A 21,775-nucleotide genomic window follows, 5' to 3' on the forward strand; every position below is an offset into this window, starting at 1 on the left:
GATATATTACAAACAAGTTCTAGAATTACTGTGAACACAGTTAATGTCTGACTGACTGATGGTTTTATCTCTGACTCTTTCGTTTCGCTAAATGTGCCTTATAGTTTGATGTGTTTTATACCTTACATAAGTTCAAAAATGAACCTTTCATTGATGATGCATCTTTTAGTGCAGAAAATGGTAAATGGCGTATACTTATATAGCGCTTTCTACCTTCTTACGAAGGCCCAAAGCGCTTTACAGTCACAGTCCCATTCACCCATGCACACACACATTCACACACTGATGGCGGCTCCGCTGCCGAACACTGGCGCCAAACTCCCACCAGAGGCAAGGTGGGGTTCAGTGTCTTGCCCGAGGACACTTCGACACATGGGCGTGCAAGGCGGGAATCGAACCTGCAATCTTACGATCATGAGTCGACCGCCCTACCGCTGCCCCAACCTAAAATACAGTACTTGGATCGTGTGCACTGACAGGAATAGCCACACAATCGGGCCTTGTTTATGGAGATCCCAGCAGTCTTTGTGTCAGCGCAGAATGAGTTTTAGATGAATGAATGAGGAAGAGGGATATCCGTATGACTGCAGAGGAGTCGCACAGGGAGACATCAGAAAGGTAAAGTTAGAAGAAGCCGAGGAGGAACAGCCTTTGGGTGTTCCTCAACTATCTATCAAGACAGCCAGAGCTTTGCCAAGAATGTCCTCCACGTTAAAGAGAGCGCTCGCCAAGGAGCGACACTGACAGGCTGGAGAGCGAAAACGGACCGCAGATTTTCTGATGTGTGCGAGAGTTCATCTTGCAGACTCTGAGACACAAGTGGGTTGAAAGACATGATGAGTGGCAGCACTTAACAGTCGTACTGACAGGTAGAGCAGTCAGGTAAACACAATGTGACAGGCAAGGGAGGGGATTTCAGAATGACTTCTAGTGAGCTGAAATCAGAAACGATGACTTTGTGAGAAGATGTTTACATAAGTTTGTATTTCCCACGCTTGTAATACAGTACAGCCAAATCGAATTTTTAAAAATTAATTTGTATAAAATTTAAAGCACTTAATTTTATTAAAATGGCATCATTTGCGGGGGGAAAAAGTAATTCAAAACAGTTTTTATTGTCTTTTACGGAAATTAATTTTTGCAAAATATGACAATGTCTTCTACTGACGTTTTTTTGTCTGAGATAAGAACTTGACTGGTTATAAAGAAATAATAAGTCATTATAACCACGTTATATAAGTAAGTTAAGTAAGTAATATAAATGAGATGAATAAAGTTTAGCCTAAATTATAAAAGGGGTTTATTCAAATATACAGCTATTGTTTTAAAAGAATTATAACCCCTGTTGTAAACGTAAAATATGTTCAACAGCTCTCATCTGTTTACTCAGCTGTTGGACAGGACAAGTAAAAAAAAAAAAAAAGACTGTTAACGCTAAAACAAACATGGCGTATGGCGTATACTTATATAGCGCCTTTCTTCCTACAAGGACAAAGCGCTTTACAGTCACAGACCCATTCACCCAGTCACACGCCCATTCACACACACATTCACACACTGGTGGCGGCTCCGCTGCCAAACACAGGCGCCCGCCTACCCCCAGAGGCAAGGTGGGGTTCAGTGTCTTGCCCAAGGACACTTCGACTCATGGGCGTGCAAGGCGGGAATCGAACCTGCAATCTTACGATCATGGGTCGACCGCCCTACCGCTGCACCACGGCCGCCCTACATTCAACATTAGTCAACATTACTGTGACTATGCTGACCTTATAACATGGAAAAGAAAAATGACATTTTGACACTGCTACATGTTGGATGCATGTAAAACTGATACCCCTGATAACAGATTGTTGTGACTATGCTAACGTCCAACTTTGTTGGTAACCAGTAAAAAAACAAAAACACAGTCTGACACCGCTACACGCTAGCCATGTTGGCATATTCACAATGACACCCAACCAAACATTTTGAAATGTACCTTTCTAAATTGCTTTGACATCAGTAAACCCAACCAGAATGTATCTATATTTAAGGAATTTCAGATTATAAGACACACTGTCATATATATTTTTTCTTTTATTAAGGCTTTTAAGTTCACCTTATGGTGCGGAAAATACAGTACTAAAATCTGACATTTACCGTTGATTGTGAAGAATAGAATTACTGCATTCCAAAAAGGAGATTTATTATTGTAATAAAAGTGTACAAACATTTATCACTTCATGTTAGACTCTTGAGGCCTTTTTTTAAGGCCATGCCTTCGCTGTGGACTGTATTTCACAAACCTCTGCACATCTCATTTTTAAGTTTACCATTTTTTTTATGCTTCAAACGGCTAACGGAGAGGACGAAAGTGGAAGTTTAATAAAGAACAAAAGAGAGGAAACACAAGAAGCTCAAGCGAACAGCCAGCAGAACATGCTGAAATGATCAGATAGACCTTTCGGCAGACATCTTATCAATCAGAGACAGAAGACCGCAGCATCCGCGAGTGGGTGGGAGTGTTTGTGCGTCTCTGCCAAAGACGGAGGAGCGTGCGATGTGATGTGCTGAAAGTTGTTTGTCCTCAGGCTGAGGGCGAACGCTGCGGCGTTCACCCAGGACAAGACGCAGATGTGGTCGCTGGGACCTCGGGAGTTCGGCACTCGTGCGTTCAGGGGTTTGCAGGTCTGCAAATTTGATAAAGATCTGGCAGATTCAGGGCAGCTCTAAACCTTGGCAGCCGAACAGAGAGTGCGATTGCATCTGTGTGTCTGCCTCCGAGTATGCGAGCCGTCTTGCTGAAGACGGTCTTCAGACCGAGAAGGAAAAAACAAAAGAGAAACAATGATCTTTATACATCTGGAAACACACATGCGGCCGAGGTTAAGCTGGCTACATATTTCATTTTTCCCCAAAAAAGACCTTTTAGGTAAAAATGATGGACTCAATGCATTGTTTTCGATTGCATCTCTCAAAAGACACATCAAAGTGCACGACTCTCATGATCAGACAAATTCATCAATCATCCAGATCCTGCCAGATACTCCTGGAACCCCTTTGGAAGTAGATCACCTTGATAGTAAAAGAGATGTTTTATCTAAGAGGTTTAGGCTCCATTTCAGAATTTATGGTTTTATTTACGACACAACATGAACCACATTTTGGCAAAGTCAGATTTTCATAGGGATGAATTATTGAAGAGAATGGTTGGGGGGTGGGGTAAATTATCTTGAGAAAGTCAAGTATGCTGAATATATTTATAAATTCTGGACGCTTCAGCTTTAATGAATGCGCCTCATCTTTAAATTTAAATGTTTTACATCAGTAGACATTGAAGCATCATTATATATGTGCTAAAAAGCTGAGTCAGGATTTCTGGAGCTCATTTTAGCTGTCATTCCAAAAAAAGGGACGCCATGAAAAAAACTAAATAAAGCCTCCTAATATCACCAGTCATCTCAAGATAAAACTTCACATGTCAAGTTGGTTTAATGGTGTTTTGTTTTAAAACCTGTCTTAGCATGTGGTGGCTGCAAGTTTGGAACTTGTCTGCTGAGGTGGCTTCTTCTTGCCTCATTAATATCTGCCTTGTTGGAACTAAAGCTGGTTGAGAAAGGCTTGAAAGAGCTACATTTGACCTTTAAACGCAATATGTACAGGCGTAATGGATAAATAACACCCTTAATGACAAAATTAGATGAATAAATCTTTGATTTGAAGTGGGAAAATATTGACGGTAATGACTGTGAAGTGATAAATGTGCTAAAAAATTCAGCTGGGATGCCGCAGTTTGAGCATATGGAGGTAGCCCCATAGGATTCTGCGAGTTTTTGGGTTGTTTACGATGGGAACGGTCGCATCTTAACCCCTTATATCGCATTTGGGTCAAAATGGACCCATTTTCCACATTCAAAGACAGGTCCATTTTGGCCTGAACACAATGTAAAGGGCCCGTACACACCGGGACGAATATTCGCCAGACGTTATTCGCCAGCATTTTTCGCCACGTTTTTTGTGTTCACACTCAGGCGATTTTCGCTGACGATGAGCCGAGCGAACATGCAATTTCATTTCCTGACATTAGATGGCGCTTAACGTAAAACAGAAATACTCCTGTACACAAGGTGGCGCTGCACAACTTTACGCTTCTTAAAGTCGCTTTTCACTCAGAAGAAGAGAGCAAGTATTTACGCGCTTGTCAGAATCATACAATGAAAACATGAATATTTCAAGCACCATTAGCTCCAACTGGTGCTTGGTTCGGGGATATTTTAGAATGTCCGTCATTATTTCTTCGCTGCTGTGTAGACGCCACTTGGCGTTTATCTTCTTCGCTGGTATGTGTGCTCAGAAAGGCAGTTTGATGTTTGGGCGCCCCCAAGTTGTGTTTTACTGTGACTTCAGAAGCTCCACAAATGTGCAAAAGCGCCGTTCTCATTGGTCGTATAGTTTTCGAAGCGACGCGTCAAACCAAAAAAACGAACCGAGGCGTTTTTTAAAAACTGACGCTTTGACGCGTTTCGTTTTTTCGCGTCGGTGTGCACACTCACATTGGTGCCCTTTGTTTAGTCACGAGGCGTTAAACGTCGGCGAATATCGAGGGCGAAATTCGTCCCGGTGTGAACAGGCCTTAAGGGTTAAAGGGAGAACAGGGGTGTCTTGGAGTTCCCTTGAGGCTTGTACGGCCACCTTCAGGAATGTTGATGGAAAAAGGAACATACCAGTAGATGCTAAATGTATCGTGAAGGATTTGTAAGTGTGTCTGTATAACATTACACGTTCAGCAAGCGGTCTATGATCTTAAGATTTCGTGTGGGCCACCTGTGTGCCCTGTACGGGTCTGCAAATGTTCCCGCCGCAGACATGGGGTGCTTAAGGCATTAGGTTTGGGTTGTTCGGGCAGATGAAGGGTCGTAGACAGAAGTGGCAGCATCTATTGCTTCGTACACACCGGGTATGTTTGGCTTGTTCGAGAACGCGCTGAACATGGGTTTTTAAACACGCTCTTAGCATACAGTGTTCACACTGGACGGTCACTACCCAATATTAGCGCATGCACTTACAGAAGAGTCTTGGTGTTAAATGTCAAAGCAGTGCGAATCTCATGAATCTTGCTCCAGGTTATTTTTCCCCGATCTATGAAAGATCAGTATCGTATGGTTCCGGCCAGGCACAATCCGCAATTATTAATGTCACTACCAAATCTGAGTCCCTGATTGGACAAAGTTCAACTGGTTTGACGCACGGTCAATACCGTTTTTTTTGCACGTAGGCCATGAACGTGATGGTTTGTAACGCCAAAGCCTAAAATAGGTCTTATACGTTTGTTTGCATAGACTTTTCTTTAAAAGGGATTGCTTGAACACTCGTTCCCGAGCCCGATGTGAACGTACCATAAGACGGTTGTGTCTTGCAGTTTCCCTGAGGCTCGAGCGGCCATCGCAAGAAACGTCGTGAAAATGGAACAGACCATTGTCGTGCGTATTGTAATTGTATCAACAAGTATTCGTAAGGCTCAAGTTGCACATGTTGCCTTTAGTCGAATGCCGCCTGTGTCCCCCATACAGGTTTGCCCATCTTTTGCAGTTGTGTCTAAGGCTTTACCATTGTCTGCTGGTCCGTCTACATATGAGTTTGATTTTTTTTGGCATTCCCACTTAGATAAGTGCAACCTCCTGTTGCCCCAAAGCCGAACAAGCTAGGACATCTGCGTTTCCCTTTTTTTTTCCGTGTCTCTCTTGCACTTAGAATTCAAAAATTGCAGTCACATGTGCGACGGAGACCCTTTGCTTTCAGGAACAGACACCTTCAGGAACAAAACTATTATCCACGATTGACTAAATTCGAAAAAGAATGTGTATAAAAGAAAAGAAGCAAGTAAGTGATCGCTGCAGATGGGGGATGGAGTTTAAAAAAAAAGAATGACAGACAGGGTTAAGAGAGGTGAGCTCCCCATGTATTTGTTTGCATGTGGACGTATGAGTGTCTGTGCATGCATGAATCTGTTTGGCCCCTGAAGATTGATTGCTTTCCGAGGATAATCTGTCCCAGACACTTTCAAGCCCCCCCCCCCCCCCCCCCCCTTTTTTTTAGCTCGTTCTTCATGGTGCTCCTCACCCCCTGGGTGTCTCCTCTTTCTCAACCCCATGCTCTCCATTAAGGACTTTACCTTACATTTTTTATTTTCTCCTCTTATTTTGAGCAAACACGTGTTTCTAAAGAATAAAAATAAAAGCTCCAGACAGTTTGCAGGTAAATCCGATTGGTTTTTCATCTAGACTTCAACATCGTCTCGTGAATTTATGACGGCTAACGTGGCGGACCATCTGTACTGACCATGGAAAAACGAAGAAAAAAAAACATCTAATAGACGGAAAGAGAGGCGTTTTCTCCTCCTTTCTTCATCTTCTTTGCCCTTTTCACCCTCTCAGCAATGAAGGCATAAAGAAGACAAGAAAGCGGATTAGAGAGCTCCATCAGCTCTGGCAGGTCCGTACATCAAGTGGTTATTTCTTCATCATTGTGGAGCCCCTCTGTCTGTCGTAACTTCTAGATTTTCTTCTTCTTCTTTTTTTTTTTTAAAGGTAAACAGTAAAGCAGAACTGCAGACTAAAAGATGACGCTTTGGGGAAAACTCAGGTAAATATGATATTAAACTTACCAAAATTGTGGTTAAGATGAGATTTTCATGCAGTCATAAAATCACAAAAGAAGTTTTCATTATAATTTCTGGAAGAAAGATGTTTTTTTTGGGGGGCACTTATTTCATTCAAGTAAGATAATTGATCATTTTTTTGTTGCTTTTTTTTACTTTGGGGAATTTACCACAAGTTTGAATATTCTGATTGATCTGAGTGGTTTATTTAAGAAGACTTTTACACATACTGTTCTCATTGTCCTCACATTATGCAAAATTATCCTGTTCCCCACTATGTGTTATTTGTTCTATACAATGGAATGGAAATGGATTCTTGAAATGGATTCTACAACGCTGAATGTTCCTGATAGTTCTGTACAGAAAAGACAATGGGAAGTGGGAATTTTTTTTCTTTAAGGTTTGTTGTTTGAATAAGGCCTGTTAATATCATTAGCCAGCTAGCTTACAGCCCCTCACACCCCCAACCCAACATTTGCGGTGCAAAAAAGTCCAACAACGTTGGATTTTTCATCGACGTCCCAAATAAGGTCTTTTTCCAGTTGCATTTTTTTCATCTGCTCCTGATTCACAACAATTTGAATAAAGAAGTTTATTTTTCTTCATATATGTCTACCTTCATGACAAAAATGCTACAAAAACCTGTTAAAAACACCATTTTCATCACATTTCATCACCTTAAAAATACATAAAAGTGTTTTTAGACAAATAAAAATGATTTGACTTTTTTTTTGCTTCTGAAATAGTTAATTTTTTTAATTGAGCTTTACTTAAACATAAAATAATGCAAATATGGATAGTGCTGGCTTAATTTACCAGTAGGGTCAGTCAACTCCGGGTTATTGTTAAAGTTCCTTTAAGACCGGGACTAACCACTGACTGTAAATGAGAACTGGACCGAGTTCATGTGATGCCACTTATAAAAAATGACTTACTTTCTGTTCCAACAAAATTAATTCAATTTAGTCGCCACTTTTTTCCGATACGGACGCCATCATGTTGGAGCCAGATGTCATCAACAAGCAATGATTGGGGCAAGTCAACATTTCTATGGCAACCAGTCTGGTCAATCAGGAGAGAACTTTTTTAAGTCCCTGCTTAAACAGAGGCTTGGGAAAATCTGTCAACGTATTGTTGTTTATCAATAGAAGTCAATGGGATATTGGCATTTGGTACCAGTGGGTACTTCCTGTTTGAAACGTCACGGGAGGGGTCACTCAGTCCTGTTCTCATAAACAGTCAATGATTCTAAACTAACTGTGGTCCGCCAGAACTACCAGTTTGCTTGTTTCCTGCATTTCCTGCATGGACTTAGGTCAATGAGAAATGAGTGAGGGACAGTAGGCTAGCAGGAGAGCATGTCAACAGAGAGCTCTCAGCAACTGAAAGGGTAAGGGGGGTGGGGCTGCTCTGCTTCAACAGGCCCGCCCACAACTCAGAGGTAAATTTCTTACGAACTACTGCCGCTCTGCAGAAACTAGAAAAATGACACAGGTTTTTTTGTTTTGGTTAAAAACGGCACAAAAGATCAAAAATTGATCGGAGTGGGATGTCAATGCTCATTTGTTAACCCAAACCATATTGGTGACCATATCTTTCTCCCTGCTGGACTTGTCCAAACCTGATTGGACCCAAGGAGGGAAAAACCTCATCCCACGCTTAATTTGGACAAATTTGAATAAATCTTGCAGCACAAGGGCTCAGTCTGGGTCATTTTTCAGGCTCTTTCAAGGAGAGTTAATCCAGGTTGAAGGTGATGGCCTGCGACACTAAGAAGCAGCCACCCAGTGACACGGACCACCGCACAAGTAGAAAATACCCATGTCAAATTTCAAAATAAACGTCCTGGCGGCTGTGTGGTGTGAAACTTTAAAATGTTTTTTGTAAGAAATCCGGAAAAGGCACCGTTCAAGTTGGAGCCATAAAATGAGATGAGCTGTCAATGCATGTGTGGTGGATAGAAATGTGAATATAATATAATATCTACTTCATGTGAGGAATGTTTACTCATGAGCTGGACCTGCAGGACGGTTTTAATCAGTGAAAAAAATCAGAAACATGGAGAATAAGCCTCTCAGCTTTCAAACCACTGTGTTCTCCATCTTGGATCTGGTCTATTGTTTCTAAAGAATCTGTCACTAATCAGCGTTGAGCTTCAAGCCTCGGTTCAGCCATTCTTCCCCATGCTGGATGGTAAAACTTCAAGTCAAAAGCGATAAACATCACAAACACTTTTGTTTACTTTCCAAAGCAGATCTCAAACATATGGATGTAGTGCAGTGAATCCACTGACATGCAGAGCTGGGGGCCTATGGGAAATAGATGACTTTCAGATTTAGACTTTCTTTTAAATCAATGACCATGAAAGGTGTGTGTGAAGTTTTTCAATCCCTGCTGTCAGGCTTCCTCACATTAAGTAGAGACTGTGGATAAATATCACATTTCTTTCCACCACTCATGCATGGATTGCCCGTCTCTCTCCACTTTTGGCTCCATCTACATCTTGTTACCATGGGAACAGCCTGACAACCAATTCAGAATGACTTGATTGAGGCTCTATAAAAGGAACCCCGTGAAAATGTTTTTAATTTTTTTAGAACAAAGTGATGATGTAACACAAATACGACCAAAGCTGTAACGTCTTCTTTAATACAGTTTTAAATTTTGTGTGATGGTCCTAAAAAAAAAACCAAATCTCTCACATGGTAAAACAATCTTTCTTGCCCTTATTGTGACTTTGCCGGTGATGCCCCACCTCCAAATTATTTTATTTTTTGCAGTAACTTATTAAAATCAAATACCCTAAACGTTTTACTTACATTTGGTTGCATTTTAATAACGTTAATGGAGCTACTGCCTTTTACCATGCACAAAAACGCAGACATAAAGGGGGAGGTTTGTAAAAAATAGGACTAAGGAATAGTTTTGGTGTTCCAAATCAAGCTTTTCCCACTTTTTAAACACAAAAAGCATTCAACATAATGTACATTAGGTATACAAACAAAACCCCTCACTACCGATATTCTGTTTGATAACAAACTGCATCCACTGCTTCCTGGTGAACATACCGTATGGTGACAAAAGAACAATTCCATTCCAAAAAGTACTTTGAGGAATGATCTACATTGAAACAAAGTCACATTCTGAGGTGTGGAGGAGGTAGAAACAGTTTCAAATTACGCATGATGATGCGTGCATGATCAGAAAACACTAAAAACGCAACCACTTCACCTCCTTGGCCTTCCGTAAGGTGGGAGTATTTGAACAGGTTTAAGCGCAGGAACCTCCAAGACAAGTATTTAACAAAATAGAATTGCACCTAAAATGAAAGGATTGGCTCTCAACACAAAGAGTCCAAACACCCGTTGGCCATGCCCACGGTGGGCGACGCCCTTCCATTGTGGGTGGAGTTTCGGACTCAGATAACAGTCTAGTGACCCAGGGAAGCGAGAAGAGGAGGGGCAACAAACAGGTGCTTCCCAAAGTCCATAGTCGCGCCATGTCACATCGATGGACGGCGAGCAACTGATTCACAGCGGCGCGACGAAACAGCAAAACCACAACTAAAGGTTAAACTGGTAGTAAACATCGGTGCTACAACTACGACACTCAAAACAGCGCTCCTCCCTGGACCAACCGTGGGCCGGGTGGGTGGCTGCCTGGAGTGCGGAGCGGGTCTCCCTTGGGGGGTCCTGGCTCGTACCTGGGGTTGGGGCGGGGGGATGCCCGGAACTCCTGGGTGGTGATGGGGTGCTCGTCTGGGGCTGTGGGCGTCCTTCTCCGGTGGGGCCCTGCGTTGGGCTCTCCCGGCGCAACGGGGGGGCTGATTTCCTGGTTGGGCTGGGGCGGCGCTCTCTTTCCCTCTGCGCCTCCCTGCTCTCTGGCTCTGGGGGCCTCGCGGCGGTCCTGCTGGCCCTGGCCTGGGTGGCGGTCTTGGTCGCCCGGGGGGCGGTTGTTCCCTGCCTGTTCCCGTGTGGCGTTGGGGGGATTCCGGCTGCCGCTGCTGTTGCGGCGGGGGTCTGGGGGGTGGCTGGGCGCTCCTCCTTCTTTTCACATTCCACCATCCATTTTAGAAGAACTTAAACACTCACCTGAACACAGGTGTTAGCTCACCTTTGCACTGATAGTTTGCATGATTGAATGAATGAAAGATTTCACACTTGTTGGTTTAAAGGCATAGGTATGCGTTTGTGAACACTATCTGTTTTGTGTACATGTTGACATGTGGACATTTTTGCAGCTAGCAGGTGTGTTGATAACATTTGAGTGTGTGTGGACAGGCCCCGCCCTTTTTGTACTACATTTGAACCGTACCGTAATGATAAACAACCAGTAAGCCTGTCTGCTCTATGCTGCTTCATGGTCTTACCCCCCCCCTCTCACTATCACCCCCCCTCTCTAACATCCCTCTCTCTTCTTCCCTTCTTTCCTTTTCCGTCCGGTCCAACACCAAAGATTTCCAAACATGGTTGAAATTAATAAAGTTTGGCCTCAATTACAAAAGGGGTTTATTCAGTCATACCTTTGGTTTGTCTGAAGATTAATAACCCCTGTTGTTAAAGTAAAATATGTCCAACACAAGAGGCCCTCAGCTCTCATAAAAAAAAAAAAACAGCGATGCAAAACGGTGGCGCCAAAAATATGGGCACCAAAAAAGCGGCACCGGTTGAAGCAGCTTCACAAGGCGAGAAAAAGGATTCAGTCGAGAAAACGGTTAGGACCAAGACACACCGCGCTAAATTTTAATGTGCCTTTTGTACTTTATACTAAAAAACAGACTGAACTTTGATTTTAAGCTTTAATTTATGTTTCTTCAACATTTATGGCATTAAAGCAACTATTTTTGGCTAAAAAACAAAGATCATAGTAAATTTTCCTCTTTTTTGACTGATCTGATCATTGTTTTATAGCCTGGACTTGGATTCTGTCCTATATCTTGGGTTTGGTTCATGCTTTTTCCCTTCTTGTGTATAATTTTTTATCAACTCTTAGTTAGAGTAACACATACAGAATAGCTGTGTGCGCTTATGTCTATGGGTCAGAGGGAGGTAAGGCCAGACAGTGCCGTCCCACCTGTATCGCTCTCCCATTGCTTGACTGCAAGTTGGGGAATGTGTCGTCTGATATTTTGTCCTCAGCACAACCTGTGAGGACGCAGAAAGTAATCCAGCAAGCAGAGAGGGCGAGTCCTGATCTGATCAACTCGGATATCCAAATGGGAGGAACCCTTAAAGAGAGGGTACTGCCACTTGCTCCCATCTCATAGGTGTGTAATTTGCAAGGCAGAAGTGGCGTTTGGTGTCAAAGTGGGCTCCGACAACGGATTCCCAGCAGATGCAGGAAATGGGCATTAGTTAAAATTTCGGCTCTGTGCTTCCTCTCAGGGATTTCATCTGCAGCTTAGAGTGCATCTGCTGTTTAGCTGTCGACTTCAAAGCTTGAATGAAAATCTGTAAATCTTTTTAGTAAATTGCACTATTTAAAGTTTGTTTTCTGCTCTTTTTTCATTCTTTGGGAACAACGATGAGCTGCAACCATAGTTACACGCTTGGGAACCATTTAGTGGTTTAAGCCCGACCCAATCCAACACCTGAGTCCCGTCCAAGTCTTCCCAGTAATCTTTTAATTCTGATAATGTCGGTCTTAGCCAAAATTTAAGATACCTGTGTTGTTTTCTAGGACTGTGGTTCTGCAGAGTTCATCAAAAATTTCCCTCTGAGTTGTGTGTAGCGGTTGGGCAACTCCGCTCTCCTTCCTCTCCCCTTTGGTGAGAGCTTGGAGCAGGGGGCGCATTTTCTGCATCACAAATAAGCTTTTTATCATTATTTCATTTTTTCATCTCCTCTTAAATCATAGTGATTTGAATAAAGAAATACTCAGAAATGACATTTTACGCTACTTTTTTCTTAATATATGTCCATCATCAGAAAAGTGCCGCAAGAACATGTTAACCCTATCTTGGATGACCCCACCCTTACTTTGACGTGTTTTCCCTACCATGACAAAGGTGGATAAAGGTGAAAAGATTTCATGTAATCCATGGAAACCAGTGAAGATCACAAATCATTGAAGAAAAAAGGTTCAGAGCACTGTCTAGTGGGTATAGATGACTCAACTCCCAATGTTAAAGTGCCTAGGATACCACAAGGGTTAAAAAACACCCGATTTTCACCAGTGTTGGTAAAAACTCTATCTCAGATTGAAATCCATAACCTCCCAGTCTCAGGGTGAAGACTCCACCACTAGGCCACTTGAGACGTAACTAATCACTGGAGCCATTCAACGCTAACTGCTCTATCGCTTCTCTTTTGTTGTTGAAGGGAAAAATAGTAATTGGCAGTGTGAAGCGCAAATTCAGTTTTTCCTTCCAGTCACATCTGTTTTTTATTTTGGGGGTGGGGGTGGCTTCAAACTTTGAAAACTTTGCTTCTTATTCCCAAACTAGTAGATTTTATTTTGAAAATTAGTTTAGCAAATTACCTAACATCTTTTTTGTTAAATATAGAGCAGTTGCAACCTTGGCAACAAGACGATTATTATTTTTTCCCTCACAACAATTTTCACAGTGACTGCTAAAGTTGCCCGTCCCTGACCCCCTTCCCTTTCAACGAATTAGAGGACCTTCTTATATTTCAAGCCAAAACCCTAGAATGAGCAGCATTTTGAAATAAATTTCAAATATCCTCTCATTAAATAACCTACTTGACGTCAACCAGGCTGAATTTAGAAGTGTCTCCACAGAGACGGCTTCTGTCTTTGTTGTTAAATCCTCTGTCTTTGTTCTCCTTCATCTTTCTGCAGCTCTTGACACCATAAATCACCTCAGCGCTTCATCAACTGGACGTCCTGGACAAGCTTTAATCCTACTGACCTCGGCAAACTTTTAAAGCATCTTGGCAAGAGTACAAGTCCAGCTCACTGCATCTCCACCAACGTTCCACAGGGAACTGTTCTTGATCCCCCTCTGTTCTTGACTTATGTCAGCTCTCCAACTTCCATCATTCTTTCAGATGGTTTTTAATTTTTTGGGCATTTTTGTGTTGTTTTCTGACTTTTTTTCTTGCTTTTTTAACTTCTTGGGATCTTGAGTGATCATTCCACAAACTTCTGGAAAAAAAAACAAACAAAAAAAAAAAAAACTCCAATCTCCTTCACTTCAAACCTGCTAACTTTTCTTCCCAAAAGATTAAAAGAATCTGAGATTTAAAATTTGTCTAGCCCAACTCTTTGTACAGACACCTAGAGCTGCGTTCACATGTGGGCATATAGCGTATGCTCTCAGCTCTATTCTGATGTGGGTTGTACACAAACTGCAATTATTAATCATAAGAAAATGTTATTTTTATTTTTTAAACAGTTGACACTGCCAGAAATGAAAAGGGACACCATCCATACGTCGCTACCAAATCCGAGTCCCTGATTGGTCAAAGTTCAACTGGTTGAACTTTTAATGTTCAGTGGGCGCGGGTTTTGTACGTAGAGCACAAAAACAGTCGTAGAAACTTCCAACTTGTGAACGGGAACATTTTGAACGCGGAAGCCAAAAATGCGCATTTACGCATGTTTTGCATCAGAAGTGGTCGCTTGAACTTGCCGAAGGCAGTGTGAACAACTCTGACTGACATTTCTAGCAGGAACACCAGCTTGTAGAGTCAAGCCTTTGCACATTATGAGAAATTGTGTTATGTATCTGATTTATAAAAGTTACTCTTAACATGAAACATTGTTTTGTCATTTTATCCTTTTTTAGGCTTCCTTCAGCTGTTGTTTGTTTACAAACATCCCATTAAACCACACTGACAGAAAAAGAAGAAGAAAAAAACTGCAGTTTATTGACCAAAGTTGACAATTCACAAAACGGTTTAAGCCTCACAATCGGTTGTTTCTTCAGTGTTTGGCCTCAGCTTGTAAAGACTTGAAATGAATAATCACCAATTTGACTTCACCTTTTTTCTCTCTGAACGACACAAGAGAAATTGGAATTTCCCGTATTTGATTGGCTAAATAGTTCTGTCATTCCTCATTTTCCTGTCATTTAACCACTCGGTTATTATTGTTGTTTAGATAATGTCTCTAGAAGTGAATGACTTAGGTGAGGCGATTACTATATGTATAATATATAGAAAAACTTTTTTTAAAGAAAAAAACACAAATATGATGAAAAAACGAAAAAATATTTTGGGGGAAAAAACATCTTGAATCGGTTTTGTGAAATAAATTAAGGAAAAATCCATTTACTGAAATTAGTTTTTTAGATTTCTCATTTGCATAAATTGGGATTTTACTTTTGATTTAATTTTTAAATTTGGTTGAGTAAAATGTGATTATCACACTTGCTTTCTGTTAACAGTCACAACCACTATTTCAAATTTACTCAAATATAAATGTTTTATTATTATTATTTGCTGAAATTTAAAAAGAATTCTGTACACAAGAATATTATTTAAGCTCCTTTTTATTTGATCGTTTTATCACTTTCTTTGTTTTTTCTATCATGATTCTATTCTCCAACATTTCTCACTTCCTTACTTCTTTTTTTCTTTTTCTTCAAGCTAATATTTTTAGCTTCCTCTAACTCGCCTCTAGTCTTCTAATTTATTTTTTACCTTGACTACTAACCCTGTTAATTTTCATCTCACATATTAACTGGTTATTATCTGCATTTTTTTTTATTCCCTATTTGTGTAGTTTATATTAATCCTTGTGCTATCCTAGGCACTTTAACATTAAGAATTGGGTCATCTAGACCCCACAAGACAGTGCGCTAAACCTTTTTTCTTCATTGATTTGTAATCTTCACCTTTATCTACCTTTTCCATGGTAGGAATAACATGTTAATGTGAGGATCGGGTCATCTGGACCCCATAGGATAGCACAAGGGTTATAAGAAAAAATAAAAACTACAAAAATAATGGCAGGCTGTGAAAGATGAAGGAACTTTTGATTAAATGGCACTTACAGTTCAATCAACTTGGCCAGTAGTTACTTGACATCATTGCTTGACCATCAATAATGGCCTGAAAAAAGATGCCTGAAAAATTCTGGGGAGCAAAAATCCAGCAAAACCAAAAGCGGGTTGATAAAAAACAGGTGAAATTTTAAAAAGCAATTTAAAGCCCAACATGGATTTGGCTCCAGGACAGACAAGCACAAGTTCAGCTGGGAAAACGTGTTGCAACAAGTGATACTCCTGAAAAAAACAAACAAAAAAAAAAAACACACACAGAAAGGTAGCACGGTTTCTGCATCACTAAAGCACCATGCTCTGCAGAACAATTCTCTTCTGAGATTTTAAAGTTAATTTGAAAATTTAGTTTTTTGCTTGTTCACCATTAGTAGCAGAAATTGACAACAGCAATATACATCCATGCATCTTCCTCCACTCATCCGGGACCGGGTCGCGGGGACAGCAGTCTAAGCAAAGATGCTCAGACTTCCCTTCTCCCCGGCCACTTCCTTCTGCTCCTCTGGGGGGACCCCTCTGCATTCCCAGACCAGCCGAGAGACGTAGTCTCTCCAGCTTGTCCTGAGTCTTCCCCAGAGGCCTCCGTCCAGTGGGACATGCCCATAACACCTCCTCAGGGAGGCGTCCAGGAGGCTTCTGGACCAGACACCTCAACTGGCTCCTCTCAATGTAGGGGACAAGCGGCTCTACTCAAAGCTTTCTGTGGGTAACCGAGCTTTTTACCCTATCTCTAAGGGAGGGCCCTGCCAGCCCACCACTTGCATTCTGCACAGGATCTCCTCTCTGTGGTTTGCAGCCGAGTGTGAAGCATGATGAGGGTCAGCACCGATAAATCTGAGGCCATGGTACTTGGCCGGAGAGAGGAAGTTTGTCCTCTCTGGGTGGGTGGAGTGCACCTGCCCCAGGTGGAGGAGCTTAAATATCTTGGCGTCTTGCTCACAAGTGAGGGAAACAATTTATAATAAAATAAACAAGAAATTAAAATTTTTTTAAAAATTTGTAGTCAAATTATTCCCTGTGAGTTCTCCTGAGTTAAAGCAGTTCCTAAGCCTGGATTTAATAATTTTGAACCCCAAAGCTGCACTATCCTTAGGAACCCAAGTGTTAGTTTCTCATGAACTGGTCTTAAAAAACCTCCACATCTGACTGTAAAAGCTTCAAAGTAAAAGTCTGTTTATTTATAGTCATTTTATAGTTTGAGTGACTAATTTGGGAATATAAACCACAGTATCATCAGCAAAGAATGCTTTTACTTAATACTCTTATTTCTTGTAGCTTAATGATTAAAATGTTGGGTTAAGGATTTATTTTTAAATCTCTTGGAAGTACACAAATACACATTAGATTTATTAAATCATGAAAGCTTGACGCCTTGATCCTCATGTGAAATAAAATGTATGGTTCAATCTATTTTTGCTGGTGAGGCATATGTTTTGTTTTGTTTCCTGGCTGGGTTTGGGGTTTTGTCCAGGCAAAATTAGGTTCTCAAGGTAATGTATAGATGGCACGATGTAATTTTAAACCAAGAGTAGTCAAAGGTCAATAGATGAGCATGGAAGTCACACAATTCCTTCAACCTTGAGAGTTTTTTGGTAACATATCAGAACAGGAAGCCACTCTATCAATCACCGCCAAAATAACTCTTTTTCTTCCTCGGGCGCTGAGGCCGACCCAAGCCGTGGTGCAGCTGCTGCAAAGTGGCGTGCTCATATTTTCATTCCTCTCTTTCCATGAACGCACATCCTCTGCAAAAGTGTGTGCAGCTGGGATTTAGTCGTAAAGGTAATTACAGGACTCAGGTCCGGTTTCAAACACTTTTAAAGAGAGGGGCTGATGAGGATGAAAAGGTGGACACAGGATGTATAATCTCCAACAATTTGCTCCACTTGAAAAAATATGTGTGCTTATGTTTTTTATGGAAATTTGAGACCCCCTCAAACTTTAAATAAGGGTGCTGTCTGCAATACAGCTTTTTATTTTATACTTTCTACTCTTTTCAGAATCTTATTTTAGGGCAAAAGCATTAAGTTTACGCCTTAAGGTTAGAGGAACTCAAAACTACCTTTTTTGAAGCACTGTTCCAAAGTCCTACTTTGTTCTTTAACTTTGATTTAACCTTTTCAGGTTTTTTTGAGATGGTATAGTTGGAAAAAAATCACTTGCCGTTTCTGTTTGTTTGGCTGCTGTAAAATCCTACAACAGTTTTTTTTAAGACTGCCTCATTTAAATTTTTGACTTTCACATTTTTGTCACCAAGTTTTTATTTCTAAAACTGAGGAAAGATTTTGAACGAGAATCAAACGGTCAACATTCTGAGTGTTGTGTTTTTGTAACAATGTAGACCCAAAAAAGCATCAAACCTGGTGTCTGAGGCACGAAAACCTATGAAAAACAATTAAGCCAATTAGGTTTTTCATATTTCTTTGTCCCAAAAATGGAACGTACCATTGTTGAGTGCGTGGTAAGTGTAGCATGAACTATTGGTGAGAATAATGTAAGTTACACACACTTATGGCGTATGGGTGACGCTGTTGTACCGTGCCCTTATGCTGCGCTCTATGCATTGGTAAGGTGCACGGACATTACCAGCTCCTCCCTGACTGGGGTGTTCACTTGATATATAAGTGCACACAAACTACACAAACCACGCTCTGACTGTCTTCTTAGTTTCTAACAGTGTTCATGTCGTTCACTGCACGCTCATTGAAGAAAATGTTAAGAAACATTTTCTCTCTAGTGGCTCACTGAGTCTCAAAATTTTTGTGCGGTCCACCTGCATGTCCCGAACAAGTTTGCCCATTTTGTTATCTGCAGACAGCCCTTATCCACCCATAAGAGAGGTTGTGACTAAGAATGTATTCAGAGTGGACATATTTGGTTCACTTAGGTTGAAACAGAGTTAATTTCACCGATAATCAGGAACAACTTTTCAGTTTGAATACCCCCAAGAGGACCCTGGTCCAGGACCAGGAACCGCTCTCTGGATCATTTTTAGAGATGGTCTTGGTTGGTTTCCAGTCGGAGTGAGCTTCGCTTCGATTTGAATTTTATCAGTCTGAATAGGCTCTGTGCTCAGAGTGGAACAGCTGGTCCAAACAGCCACCATAGCCGGGTATTATGAGATATAAACACAGTAGCGGAGAAACAATGAGGCACGGTAACTCATTGAAAGTTAATCGGATGAATGCTAGCTCATTAAAACAACCTTCAACATGAAGCACTTTGTTTCTCACACTGATATGTCACACTTATCAGCGTACCTTCTTAGCAGTCGTCTCCTCGGTAACCGCCTTGCAGCCTTCCACCGTCATTCCAGAGAGACATACAGACATTGAAGCATGGTCAGTGAAATATAAAGTCTGAGTAACCCTGGTGCTATCCTAGGCACTTTAACATTGGGAGTTGGGTCATCTAGACCCACTAGACAGTGCGCTGAACCATTTTTCTTCAATGATTTGTGATCTTCACTGGTGTCCATGGATTACATGAAATCCTCTTCACCTTTATCCACCTTTGTCATGGTAGGGAGAACACGTCAATGTAAGGGTGGGGTCATGGGATAGCATAAGGGTTAAGTGAGCAATCTCGATAAGATTTGCAAAGCGTAGGACTTCCATTACCATAATCTGTCTCTCTTTTCTTCGCCCCGCCCGCATAATGTTTGGCCAAGTGCTCAAGACATCTTTAGTGCTTTTTTTTTAATGAGTCCGTTTGACAACAGTCTGAATACAGACCAGGCGCAAGGTTCAAGATTCGATCCGGACTACCAGACTTTTCTAGTCTGAATACATCCCAAGGCTTTACTATTGCACAGTGTTGCATGTTGGTGTCAAACCCATATGAAAAGCCGCCAATCTCCGCCTAAAACCAGCTGATTCCCAATGGTCGAGTAAACAGTCGCAGACTTACAGTACGTCGTAGAGCCTCTGACTTTTGTGCAAGCAACATTGTCGGTTATGGAGGATAAAAGGAAATGATTCAAAGTTTAATTTCACTTTTACTAACCAATGTAGGATTTCTGTTTGAAAGTGTGATTAATATTTCTTAAAGTTTGCTTTGTATTTCCAATCAACATGAATGGATTGCTGGTAAACATAGTCCGGCGCTCCCTGAGCAGCAGAGAAAACGCCGTTAAAAATAATGAGCCATCGCTCCTCTCTGCGAGCTGCCACTCGACGGGCTGTTGTAGTACAGAGCCCTCAGTGTACCTAGGCGGGGGTTTAACAGTTTTTCTTCCCCCCCCCCCACCTTCCACCCCTCCTCACTTTTACAGTGTGAGAAAAATTCCCAGTTGAAGCAAATAAGCTGTAAAAGCTGGTGTGCAGTAGTTAGCCATGATCCTGCTCCTCCTGTCCCGGAGAGTGTTAAAACTATTCGGAGGGTCACAAACGGGCCAGGAAATTAACTCTTTCCACGGAAGGACGGCATCCAACAGCCGTCAACAATCGGTCCTCTTGTACTTTAGCAGCCAGATGTCTCATGACTTATTTATTTTATTTTGAAAAGAAAGAAAGATGAAAAAAAAGAAGAAAAAAAAGCTGTTTTCAATTTGTGTTTTGTGCGCAGGCCAGAAGTGGAATTTGCCTTCTAGTTACAACCATCATGTTCTAATTTAGACCCAACCAAAACAAGTTATGGTTGGTTTAATGAACTAACCTAAAGAAAGAGAGTGCATTCAATCTTTACAGCTTTAGCTGGCAGATGACCCAAATTCTGTTTCTGCGAACGCATCACTCCGACATGAATGCAGCTGTCGATCAACTCCGTTGCACACGGACATCCCCCCCCCCGCCCCTTTTTCTTTCCCCTTTCCACTCGTCAATAAAACTGCAGGGATCAGGTCAGTGTGTGTTCCACATGCAGGCTTCTCACATGTGGAACACTAACCGGGGCACGGAGAAACCTCTAGGCTGCAGAGAGGTCCAGCACTGAATGACAAAAAAAGAAAGAAAATTTGCAAAAAGACAAAAAACTTTAGTAGAACTAGAGAAAATAAAACATTTAAAAACTCTTCTAGTATATATTACTCCCTCGAACCCCTCCTAAACTCAATGTGCAATTCCAAAGTGTTAACAGAATAAGTCCTGTAAGCTCTCATACACTGGAATCTGTAGCCACACATACATGTCAGCAACACATTCATGAAAAGTACTTTGCTGTTGAAAGCTGTTAGTGTCACATTTTTTCCTGAAGGTGATAAAAATGTATCACGACAAGCAGTCTGTACACAGAGACTGCGATTTCTGAGCAATGCTTGGCCACGCCCCCTGCAGCAAGATGGCTGAGTGAACTGAAGAACAACAAACACACTGCTGACCCATCAGCCTACTTCCATCTTTTATTATGGTCCTTGTAGTCCTGATCTGCAGGGGCCATCACGTTCTCGCAACTCTTTTGTACTGCGCCTGTGCATGTACATTTTGCGCCATCCACATACTCAAAAACTCACCAATGAATTTTGGGCATAGTGAACAACTCCACCCCCAAAAATGATGACATGGCGGATCAAACTTGTTCAAACGATCTTCATTTCACACATGTCACAAGGTTAACCACAACCGAAGGTTTGTTGACCTTTGACATAAGGAAGAGGACACCATCTTGAACAAAAACACACCTTTAATACCAGTTACAAATTTAAGCTCCTCCGACGGAATTCAAAGCTACTTGGGGAAAAGAAGGTTGGTTTTAAATGATGTAGATATTGAACAGCATTAGCATGGCTAGTTTGGAAAAGTGGCGTTTCCCCGCTACGCGCACATTTTTTATCGGAATATTGTGAAAATGTAGTCATGGATCCCTGGCTCAAGCTAGGCGAAATAAAGACATACGGTGTGAACGTGTTAGGAATGTGGCCGTGGTAAACAAAAAAACCTCTGTTGTCAAGGAAATCCAAAAATCTGCTTTCAACGATTCTTCTAAAAATTACATAAATCTGCTTGTCACCCTCAGGCAACAGATAAATGTAATGGTTGCTATGGAGTTCAAACTAACAGAAAAGCTGCCATTTTGAAAAAAGGCGTGTTGTCATGGACAGAGTAGTAAGTGTGGCAGGGGTGGATAGAAAGGGTGAGGCGTGTGAAGCAGCTGACATTTCTGGTTTAATTCTTTAATTTAATTCTTTTTAACTTCAAGAATTTGTCACTTTTAAACTTCATACAAATGACTGTCTT

General features: G+C 41.4%; 1 long non-coding RNA gene across 2 annotated transcripts; it reads left to right on the top strand.

Moving 5' to 3' along the window:
• The first annotated feature begins 6,108 nt into the window (after positions 1-6,108).
• LOC105357075 (uncharacterized) lies at positions 6,109-13,772 on the top strand. 2 transcript variants are annotated; one of them, XR_013653654.1, is made up of 4 exons: positions 6,109-6,234; positions 6,414-6,471; positions 6,567-6,621; positions 13,439-13,772. It is a non-coding gene; the product is annotated as an uncharacterized LOC105357075 (long non-coding RNA). The 2 variants fall into 2 exon arrangements; XR_911095.4 differs by lacking the exon at positions 6,109-6,234 and having other exon boundaries at positions 6,356-6,471.
• Positions 13,773-21,775: the final 8,003 nt, after the last annotated feature.

This window comes from Oryzias latipes, chromosome 23 (genome assembly GCF_053564925.1).
Source record: "Oryzias latipes strain Hd-rR chromosome 23, Olatipes_Hd-rR_3.1".
NCBI lineage: Eukaryota > Metazoa > Chordata > Actinopteri > Beloniformes > Adrianichthyidae > Oryzias > Oryzias latipes.